The following is a 10000-nucleotide window of genomic DNA, read 5'->3' on the forward strand; positions in this document are numbered from 1 at the left end:
GTGACCGACTCTCTGACACCGAATCGCCGCAAACGCGTTTCGATTTTTCGGCTTCGGTACCTCCCATCAGACTTTGACTGGCCATATCTCCGGACTCACGTGTCGCAGCCGGGACCTTCAGGTACCGTTCGACGCGTCTAACCCTGCCCCGTCGAATGGCGCCCCTCGCGGTGTGGTCCGATTTCCGCATTTTGGTCAGATTTGCCTCCAAATTTTTCAGATTGAGTTGACGAATGCCCCCTACGGGGTAACCTCTTGCCCTTTCGGACATGGTCCCTGTGACTTAATTTCCGCCTTTTGCTCAATCGTTTCCCCATTTATAATTAATTTTAAAAATCGGGTTACTCAGTTCTGGTTTACCAGTTCCCTCTTCGGACTTAGTTTTTGGTTAATCATTTCCGGTTCACCAGTTCCCGTTTTGGACTTAGTCTCTGCGGGCCGTTTCTCATCTTTTGGTTCATCAGTTCCCCTCTTTTAATAATTTTTTGGCTGCTTTCGTTTGATCATTTCCCTGCCTTCTGGGTGACTTTTGCCCCTTAGGACTTCATCGCCGCACATTATTTTCGACTTCTGGTTGATCATTTCACCCCTTTTAATCATTTTTGCAACTTTTGGTTAACCATTTCACCCAGCTTCTGGTTAACCATTTCCCCTTTGGGACTTAGTCTCTGAGCATTCTTTTGGGATTCTGGTTAATCATTTGCCAATTTTTAAAAAATGTTGCCGCTTTTGTTTAATGCTTTCTGGTCAACCTTTCCCTCTTTCAGACTTCACCGCGGCACATTGCTTTAGCCTCCTGGTTAATCATTTCACCCCTTTTAATCATTTTTGCAACTTTTGGTTAACCATTTCCCCCAGCTTCTGGTTAACCATTTCCCCTTTGGGACTTGGTCTCTGAGCATTCTTTTGGGATTCTGGTTAATCATTTGCCAATTTTTTAAAAATGTTGCCACTTTTGTTTAATGCTTTCTGGTCAACCTTTCCCTCTTTCAGACTTCACCGCGGCACATTGCTTCAGCCTCCTGGTTAATCATTTCACCCCTTTTAATCATTTTTGCAACTTTTGGTTAACCATTTCCCCCAGCTTCTGGTTAACCATTTCCCCTTTGGGACTTAGTCTCTGAGCATTCTTTTGGGATTCTGGTTAATCATTTGCCAATTTTTAAAAAATGTTGCCACTTTTGTTTAATGCTTTCTGGTCAACCTTTCCCTCTTTCAGACTTCACCGCGGCACATTGCTCCAGCCTCCTGGTTAATCATTTCACCCCTTTTAATCATTTTTGCAACTTTTGGTTAACCATTTCCCCCAGCTTCTGGTTAACCATTTCCCCTTTGGGACTTAGTCTCTGAGCATTCTTTTGGGATTCTGGTTAATCATTTGCCAATTTTTTAAAAATGTTGCCACTTTTGTTTAATGCTTTCTGGTCAACCTTTCCCTCTTTCAGACTTCACCGCGGCACATTGCTTTAGCCTCCTGGTTAATCATTTCACCCCTTTTAATCATTTTTGCAACTTTTGGTTAACCATTTCCCCCAGCTTCTGGTTAACCATTTCCCCTTTGGGACTTAGTCTCTGAGCATTCTTTTGGGATTCTGGTTAATCATTTGCCAATTTTTAAAAAATGTTGCCACTTTTGTTTAATGCTTTCTGGTCAACCTTTCCCTCTTTCAGACTTCACCGCGGCACATTGCTTCAGCCTCCTGGTTAATCATTTCACCCCTTTTAATCATTTTTGCAACTTTTGGTTAACCATTTCCCCCAGCTTCTGGTTAACCATTTCCCCTTTGGGACTTAGTCTCTGAGCATTCTTTTGGGATTCTGGTTAATCATTTGCCAATTTTTAAAAAATGTTGCCGCTTTTGTTTAATGCTTTCTGGTCAACCTTTCCCTCTTTCAGACTTCACCGCGGCACATTGCTTTAGCCTCCTGGTTAATCATTTCACCCCTTTTAATCATTTTTGCAACTTTTGGTTAACCATTTCCCCCAGCTTCTGGTTAACCATTTCCCCTTTGGGACTTGGTCTCTGAGCATTCTTTTGGGATTCTGGTTAATCATTTGCCAATTTTTTAAAAATGTTGCCACTTTTGTTTAATGCTTTCTGGTCAACCTTTCCCTCTTTCAGACTTCACCGCGGCACATTGCTTCAGCCTCCTGGTTAATCATTTCACCCCTTTTAATCATTTTTGCAACTTTTGGTTAACCATTTCCCCCAGCTTCTGGTTAACCATTTCCCCTTTGGGACTTAGTCTCTGAGCATTCTTTTGGGATTCTGGTTAATCATTTGCCAATTTTTAAAAAATGTTGCCACTTTTGTTTAATGCTTTCTGGTCAACCTTTCCCTCTTTCAGACTTCACCGCGGCACATTGCTTCAGCCTCCTGGTTAATCATTTCACCCCTTTTAATCATTTTTGCAACTTTTGGTTAACCATTTCCCCCAGCTTCTGGTTAACCATTTCCCCTTTGGGACTTAGTCTCTGAGCATTCTTTTGGGATTCTGGTTAATCATTTGCCAATTTTTTAAAAATGTTGCCACTTTTGTTTAATGCTTTCTGGTCAACCTTTCCCTCTTTCAGACTTCACCGCGGCACATTGCTTTAGCCTCCTGGTTAATCATTTCACCCCTTTTAATCATTTTTGCAACTTTTGGTTAACCATTTCCCCCAGCTTCTGGTTAACCATTTCCCCTTTGGGACTTAGTCTCTGAGCATTCTTTTGGGATTCTGGTTAATCATTTGCCAATTTTTAAAAAATGTTGCCACTTTTGTTTAATGCTTTCTGGTCAACCTTTGCCTCTTTCAGACTTCCCCGCGGCACATTGCTTCAGCCTCCTGGTTAATCATTTCACCCCTTTTAATCATTTTTGCAACTTTTGGTTAACCATTTCCCCCAGCTTCTGGTTAACCATTTCCCCTTTGGGACTTAGTCTCTGAGCATTCTTTTGGAATTCTGGTTAATCATTTGCCAATTTTTAAAAAATGTTGCCGCTTTTGTTTAATGCTTTCTGGTCAACCTTTCCCTCTTTCAGACTTCACCGCGGCACATTGCTTTAGCCTCCTGGTTAATCATTTCACCCCTTTTAATCATTTTTGCAACTTTTGGTTAACCATTTCCCCCAGCTTCTGGTTAACCATTTCCCCTTTGGGACTTAGTCTCTGAGCATTCTTTTGGGATTCTGGTTAATCATTTGCCACTTTTTAAAAAATGTTGCCGCTTTTGTTTAATGCTTTCTGGTCAACCTTTCCCTCTTTCAGACTTCACCGCGGCACATTGCTTTAGCCTCCTGGTTAATCATTTCACCCCTTTTAATCATTTTTGCAACTTTTGGTTAACCATTTCCCCCAGCTTCTGGTTAACCATTTCCCCTTTGGGACTCAGTCTCTGAGCATTCTTTTGGGATTCTGGTTAATCATTTGCCACTTTTTTAAAAATGTTGCCGCTTTTGTTTAATGCTTTCTGGTCAACCTTTCCCTCTTTCAGACTTCACCGCGGCACATTGCTTTAGCCTCCTGGTTAATCATTTCACCCCTTTTAATCATTTTTGCAACTTTTGGTTAACCATTTCCCCCAGCTTCTGGTTAACCATTTCCCCTTTGGGACTTAGTCTCTGAGCATTCTTTTGGGATTCTGGTTAATCATTTGCCAATTTTTAAAAAATGTTGCCGCTTTTGTTTAATGCTTTCTGGTCAACCTTTCCCTCTTTCAGACTTCACCGCGGCACATTGCTTTAGCCTCCTGGTTAATCATTTCACCCCTTTTAATCATTTTTGCAACTTTTGGTTAACCATTTCCCCCAGCTTCTGGTTAACCATTTCCCCTTTGGGACTTAGTCTCTGAGCATTCTTTTGGGATTCTGGTTAATCATTTGCCAATTTTTAAAAAATGTTGCCGCTTTTGTTTAATGCTTTCCCTGCTTTGTGGTCAAACTTTTCCCCTTTAGGACTTCATCGCCGCACATTATTTTCGAATTCTGGTTAATCATTTCACCCCTTTTAATCATTTTTGCAACTTTTGGTTAACCATTTCCCCCAGCTTCTGGTTAACCATTTCCCCTATGGGACTTAGTCTCTGAGCATTCTTTTGGGATTCTGGTTAATCATTTGCCAATTTTTAAAAAATGTTGCCGCTTTTGTTTAATGCTTTCTGGTCAACCTTTCCCTCTTTCAGACTTCACCGCGGCACATTGCTTTAGCCTCCTGGTTAATCATTTCACCCCTTTTAATCATTTTTGCAACTTTTGGTTAACCATTTCCCCCAGCTTCTGGTTAACCATTTCCCCTTTGGGACTTAGTCTCTGAGCATTCTTTTGGGATTCTGGTTAATCATTTGCCACTTTTTTAAAAATGTTGCCGCTTTTGTTTAATCGTTTCCCTGCTATGTGGTCAACCTTTTCCCCTTTCAGACTTCATCGCCGCGCATTGTTGTCGACTTCTGGTTAATCATTTTTCCCCTTTAAATCTTTTTTTGCCACTTTCGGTTAACCATTTCACCCAGCTTCTGGTTAACCATTTGCCCCATTATACTGAATTTTTCCGCTTTGGTTTAATCATTTCCCTGCTTTCTTGTCAACCTTTTCCCCTTTTGGACTTCGCCGCCGCACTTTGCTTTTGCCTTCTGGTTAAACATTTCTCCCCTTTTAATCCTTTTTCCCACTTTTGGTTCACCAGTTCACCCAGCTTCTGGTTAACCATTTCCCCTTTGGGACTTAAGTCTCTGAGCATTCTTTTGGGATTCTGGTTAACCATTTGCCACTTTTTTAAAAATGTTGCCGCTTTTGTTTAATGCTTTCCCTGCTTTCTGGTCAACCTTTTCCCCTTACGACTTCGCCGCCGCACTTTGCTTTCGCCTTCTGGTTAATCATTTCACCCCTTTTAATCCTTTTTCCCACTTTGGGTTGGACAGTTCACCCAGCTACTGGTTAACCATTTCCCCTTTGGGACTTAAGTCTCTGAGCATTCTTTTGTGATTCTGGTTCACCATTTGTCCCTTTTTAAAAGATATTGCTGCTTTTGATTAAACCTTTCCCTGCTTTGCGGTCGACCTATTCCTCTTTCAGACTTCATCGCCGCACCTTGTTTTCGACATCTGGTTCAACATTTCTCCCCTTTTAATCCTTTTTCCCACTTTTGGTTAAGCAGTTCACCCAGCTTCTGGTTCACCATTTGCCCCTTTTTACTGAATTTTTCTGCTTTTGTTTAATCATTTCCCTGCTTTGCGGTCGACCTATTCCTCTTTCAGACTTCATCGCCGCGCATTGTTTTCGACATCTGGTTCAACATTTCTCCCCTTTTAATCCTCTTTCCCACTTTTGGTTAAGCAGTTCACCCAACTTCTGGTTAACCATTTGCCCCTTCTTACTGAATTTTTCTGCTTTTGTTTAATCATTTCCCTGCTTTATGGTCAACCTTTTCCCCTTTAGGACTTCGCCGCCGCACTTTGCTTTCGCCTTCTGGTTAATCATTTCACAACATTTTAATCCTTTTTCCCACTTTTGGTTAAACAGTTCACCCAGCTTCTGGTTAACCATTTGCCCCTTTGGGACTTAAGTCTCTGAGCATTCTTTTGGGATTCTGGTTCACCATTTGTCCCTTTTTAAAAGATATTGCTGCTTCTGTTTAATCCTTTCCCTGCTTTGCGGTCAACCTTTTCCTCTTTCAGACTTCATCGCCGCGCATTGTTTTCGACATCTGGTTCAACATTTCTCCCCTTTTAATCCTCTTTCCCACTTTTGGTTAAGCAGTTCACCCAACTTCTGGTTCACCACTTGCCCCTTTTTACTGAATTTTTCTGCTTTTGTTTAATCATTTCCCTGCTTTCCGGTCAACCTTTCCCTCTTTCAGACTTAATCGCCGCACATTGTTGTCGACTTCTGGTTGATCAGTTCACCCCTTTTTTATCCTTTTTCCCACTTTGGGTTAAGCAGTTCACCCAGCTTCTGGTTAACCATTTGCCCCTTTGGCACTTAAGTCTCTGAGCATTCTTTTGGGATTCTGGTAAACCATTTGTCCCTTTTTAAAAAATGCTGCTGCTTTTGTTTAATGCTTGCCCTGCTTTGCGGTCGATCATTTCACCCCTTTTAATCCATTTTTGCCACTTTGGGTTAAACAGTTCACACAACTTCTGGTTCACCATTTCACATTTCGGAACTTTTATTCCCACCATTACTTTGGGCTTCTGGTTCATCATTTCACGCTGTTTTACAAATCTTTGCCGCTTCACTTTTAATCCACAAACCGTGGCTCGCTTTCGGGTGGGGGGGGGGGGTAGCGGGTTTGGGCCGGGCACTCGACATCCCGGTGTGCGACCGGGTTCGTTCTGGTACCTGCTCGGTGCCCCTCGTCCTGCTCTTGCCGCGGAAGCAAACCAGACGACCGTCGGTCTCACGCCCGAGGGGAGAGGAGGCGGAAAGCGGTTTGCAGCCTTTCGCTGTACCTCCGGCGGGCAGCGCCGCACCTCCGAGTGCTCGGTACCGTTCGCTGCACCTCGTCCGGCCGCACGCAGCGAGCCAAACCCGGAGGAAATCGGCCTGTGCCTTCTCGAGATATGGGCCTCCGGGTGGGACGGACAAACCGGGGCCCCGAGCTCGCTTTCGGCGGCCCGGCACTCGACTTCCCGGTGTCCGAACGTGATCCTTCCGGTACCCTTCGGTGCCCCTTGCCCGACTCTAGCTCCCGTGCTGAAGCGGAGTCGGTCGGCCTGACGGCCTGCCGAGTTAACCAGCGGAAAGCGGTGCGCAGCCTTTCGCTTGCAGCTCCGGCGGGCAGCGCCGCACCTCCGGCTGCTCAGTGCCGTCCGCTGCTCCCCTTCCGGCTGCACGCAGCGAACCATACCCGGAGGAAATCGGCCTCGGCCTTCCGGAGATATGGGCCTGCGAGTGGGACCAATAAATCGGTGCACATTTCCGGCTCGGTTTCCGGCCTCGGCACTATCAGTTCACGCCGTCCGACCGACGTCGTTCTGGCACGGTTCCGTTGCTCCTTGATCCGGTCCAGCCACGGTAATCAGCCGAAGATGGTGGGGGGGACACATTGCCCGCCGAGTTAGCCGGAGGAAATCGGCCTCGGACTTCCTCAGATATCAGCCTCCGGGTGGGACAGACAAACCGGGGACCCGAGCACGCTTTCGGCGGCCCGCTGGTCGACTTCCCGGTGTGCGACCGGGTTCGTTCCGGTACCGTTCGCTGCCCCTCGTCCTGCTCTAGCCGCGGAAACAAACCCGACGACCGTCGGTCTCACGCCCGCGGAGGGAGGTGGCGGAAAGTGGTTTGCAGCCTTTCGCTGTACCTCCGGCGGGCAGCGCCCGACCTCCGAGTGCTCGGTACCGTCCGCTGCGCCTGGTCCGGCCGCACACAACGAGCCATACCCGGTGGAAATCGGCCTGTGCCTTCCAGAGATATGGGCCTCCGGGTGGGACGGACAAACCGGGGCCCCGTGCTCGCTTTCGGCGGCCCGCTAGTCGACTTCCCGGTGTGCGACCGGGTTCCTTCCGGTACCGTTCGCTGCCCCTCGTCCTGCTCTAGCCGCGGAAACAAACCCGACGACCGTCGGTCTCACGCCCGCGGAGGGAGGCGGCGGAAAGTGGTTTGCAGCCTTTCGCTGTACCTCCGGCGGGCAGCGCCCGACCTCCGAGTGCTCGGTACCGTCCGCTGCGCCTGGTCCGGCCGCACACAACGAGCCATACCCGGTGGAAATCGGCCTGTGTCTTCCGGAGATATGGGCCTCCGGGTGGGACGGACAAACCGGGGCCCCGAGCGGTGGCACCCTGCTCGCTTTCGGCGGCCCGGCACTCGACTTCCCGGTGTGCGAACGTCATCGTTCCGGTACCCTTCGGTGCCCCTTGCCCCACTCTAGCTCCGGTGCTAAAGCGGAGTCGGTCGGTCTCACGGACGCCGAGTTAGCAGGCGGAAAGCGGTGCGCAGCCTTTCGCTGTCACTCCGGCGGGCAGCACCGCACCTCCGAGTGCTCGGTACCGAACGCTGCGCCGCCTCCTGCCGCACGCAACGAGCCATACCCGCAGGAAATCGGCCTCGGCGTTCCGGAGTTATCCGCCTCCGAGTGGGCCTGACCAAGCGGGGTGAACTGGAAATCATTAACCAACGTACTTCCATGTTTTCACCCGCAGAGGGCAGCACTCTCTTCTCCGTTTTAAACTGGGCCGACCCGGCTCCGTTTCGAGACCCGGCACTCGACTTCCCGGTGTGCGACCGGGTTCGTTCCGGTACCGTTCGCTGCCCCTCGTCCTGCTCTAGCCGCGGAACTAAACCCGACGACCGTCGGTCTCACGCCCGCGGAGGGAGGCGGCGGAAAGTGGTTTGCAGCCTTTCGCTGTACCTCCGGCGGGCAGCGCCCGACCTCCGAGTGCTCGGTACCGTCCGCTGCGCCTGGTCCGGCCGCACACAACGAGCCATACCCGGTGGAAATCGGCCTGTGCCTTCCGGAGATATGGGCCTCCGGGTGGGACGGACAAACCGGGGCCCCGAGCTCGCTTTCGGCGGCCCGCTAGTCGACTTCCCGGTGTGCGACCGGGTTCCTTCCAGTACCGTTCGCTGCCCCTCGTCCTGCTCTAGCCGCGGAACCAAACCCGACGACCGTCGGTCTCACGCCCGCGGAGGGAGGCGGCGGAAAGTGGTTTGCAGCCTTTCGCTGTACCTCCGGCGGGCAGCGCCGGACCTCCGAGTGCTCGGTACCGTCCGCTGCGCCTGGTCCGGCCGCACGCAACGAGCCATACCCGGAGGAAATCGGCCTGTGCCTTCCGGAGATATGGGCCTCCGGGTGGGACGGACAAACCGGGGCCCCGAGCGGTGGCACCCTGCTCGCTTTCAGCGGCCCGGCACTCGACTTCCCGGTATGCGAACGTGATCGTTCCGGTACCCTTCGGTGCCCCTTGCCCCACTCTAGCTCCGGTGCTAAAGCGGAGTCGGTCGGTCTCACGGACGCCGAGTTACCAGGCGGAAAGCGGTGCGCAGCCTTTCGCTGTCACTCCGGCGGGCAGCACCGCATCTCCGAGTGCTCGGTACCGTACGCTGCGCCGCCTCCTGCCGCACGCAACGAGCCATACCCGGAGGAAATCGGCCTCGGCGTTCCGGAGTTATCCGCCTCCGAGTGGGCCTGACCAAGCGGGGTGAACTGGAAATCATTAACCAACGTACTTCCAGGTTTTCACCCGCAGAGGGCAGCACTCTATTCTCCGTTTTAAATTGGGCTGACCCGGCTCCGTTTCGAGACCCGGCACTCGACTTCCCGGTGTGCGAACGTGATCGTTCCGGTACCCAACCGTGCCCCTTGCCCCACTCTAGCTCCGGCGGTAAAGCGAAGTCGGTCGGTCTCACGGACGCCGAGTTAGCAGGCGGAAAGCGGTGCGCAGCCTTTCGCTGTCACTCCGGCGGGCAGCATCGCACCTCCCAGTGCTCTGTACCGTACGCTGCGCCTCCTCCTGCCGCACGCAACGAGCCATACCCGGAGGAAATCGGCCTCGGCCTTCCTGAGATATCAGCCTCCGAGTGGGCCCGAAGAGTCGGTGGCACCCTGCTCGCTTTCAGCGGCCCGGCACTCGACTTCCCCGTGTGCGAACGTCATCCTTCCGGTACTCAACCGTGCCCCTTGCCCCACTCTAGCTCCGGCGATAAAGCGGAGTCGGTCGGTCTCACGGACGCCGAGTTACCAGGCGGAAAGCGGTGCGCAGCCTTTCGCTGTCACTCCGGCGGGCAGCACCGCACCTCCCAGTGCTCGGTACCGTACGCTGCGCCTCCTCCTGCCGCACGCAACGAGCCATACCCGGAGGAAATCGGCCTCGGCCTTCCTGAGATATCAGCCTCCAAACGGGCGTCACAAATCAGGGCACATGGTCAGCTGCAAAGCAGCGTCATTACAACCTCTCACTGCACCCCACACGACATTCCGCTTGCCTGCCTGCCGCTGCCTACTCTCACCAGCGAAACAAAGTCAGGATAACACCCCAATGCAAGCAGCTCCCTTCCGGCCAACCAACCCACACCAATCCCC

The sequence above is a fragment of the Heptranchias perlo genome, unplaced genomic scaffold (assembly GCF_035084215.1).
Source record: "Heptranchias perlo isolate sHepPer1 unplaced genomic scaffold, sHepPer1.hap1 HAP1_SCAFFOLD_829, whole genome shotgun sequence".
Classification (NCBI taxonomy): Eukaryota; Metazoa; Chordata; class Chondrichthyes; order Hexanchiformes; family Hexanchidae; genus Heptranchias; species Heptranchias perlo.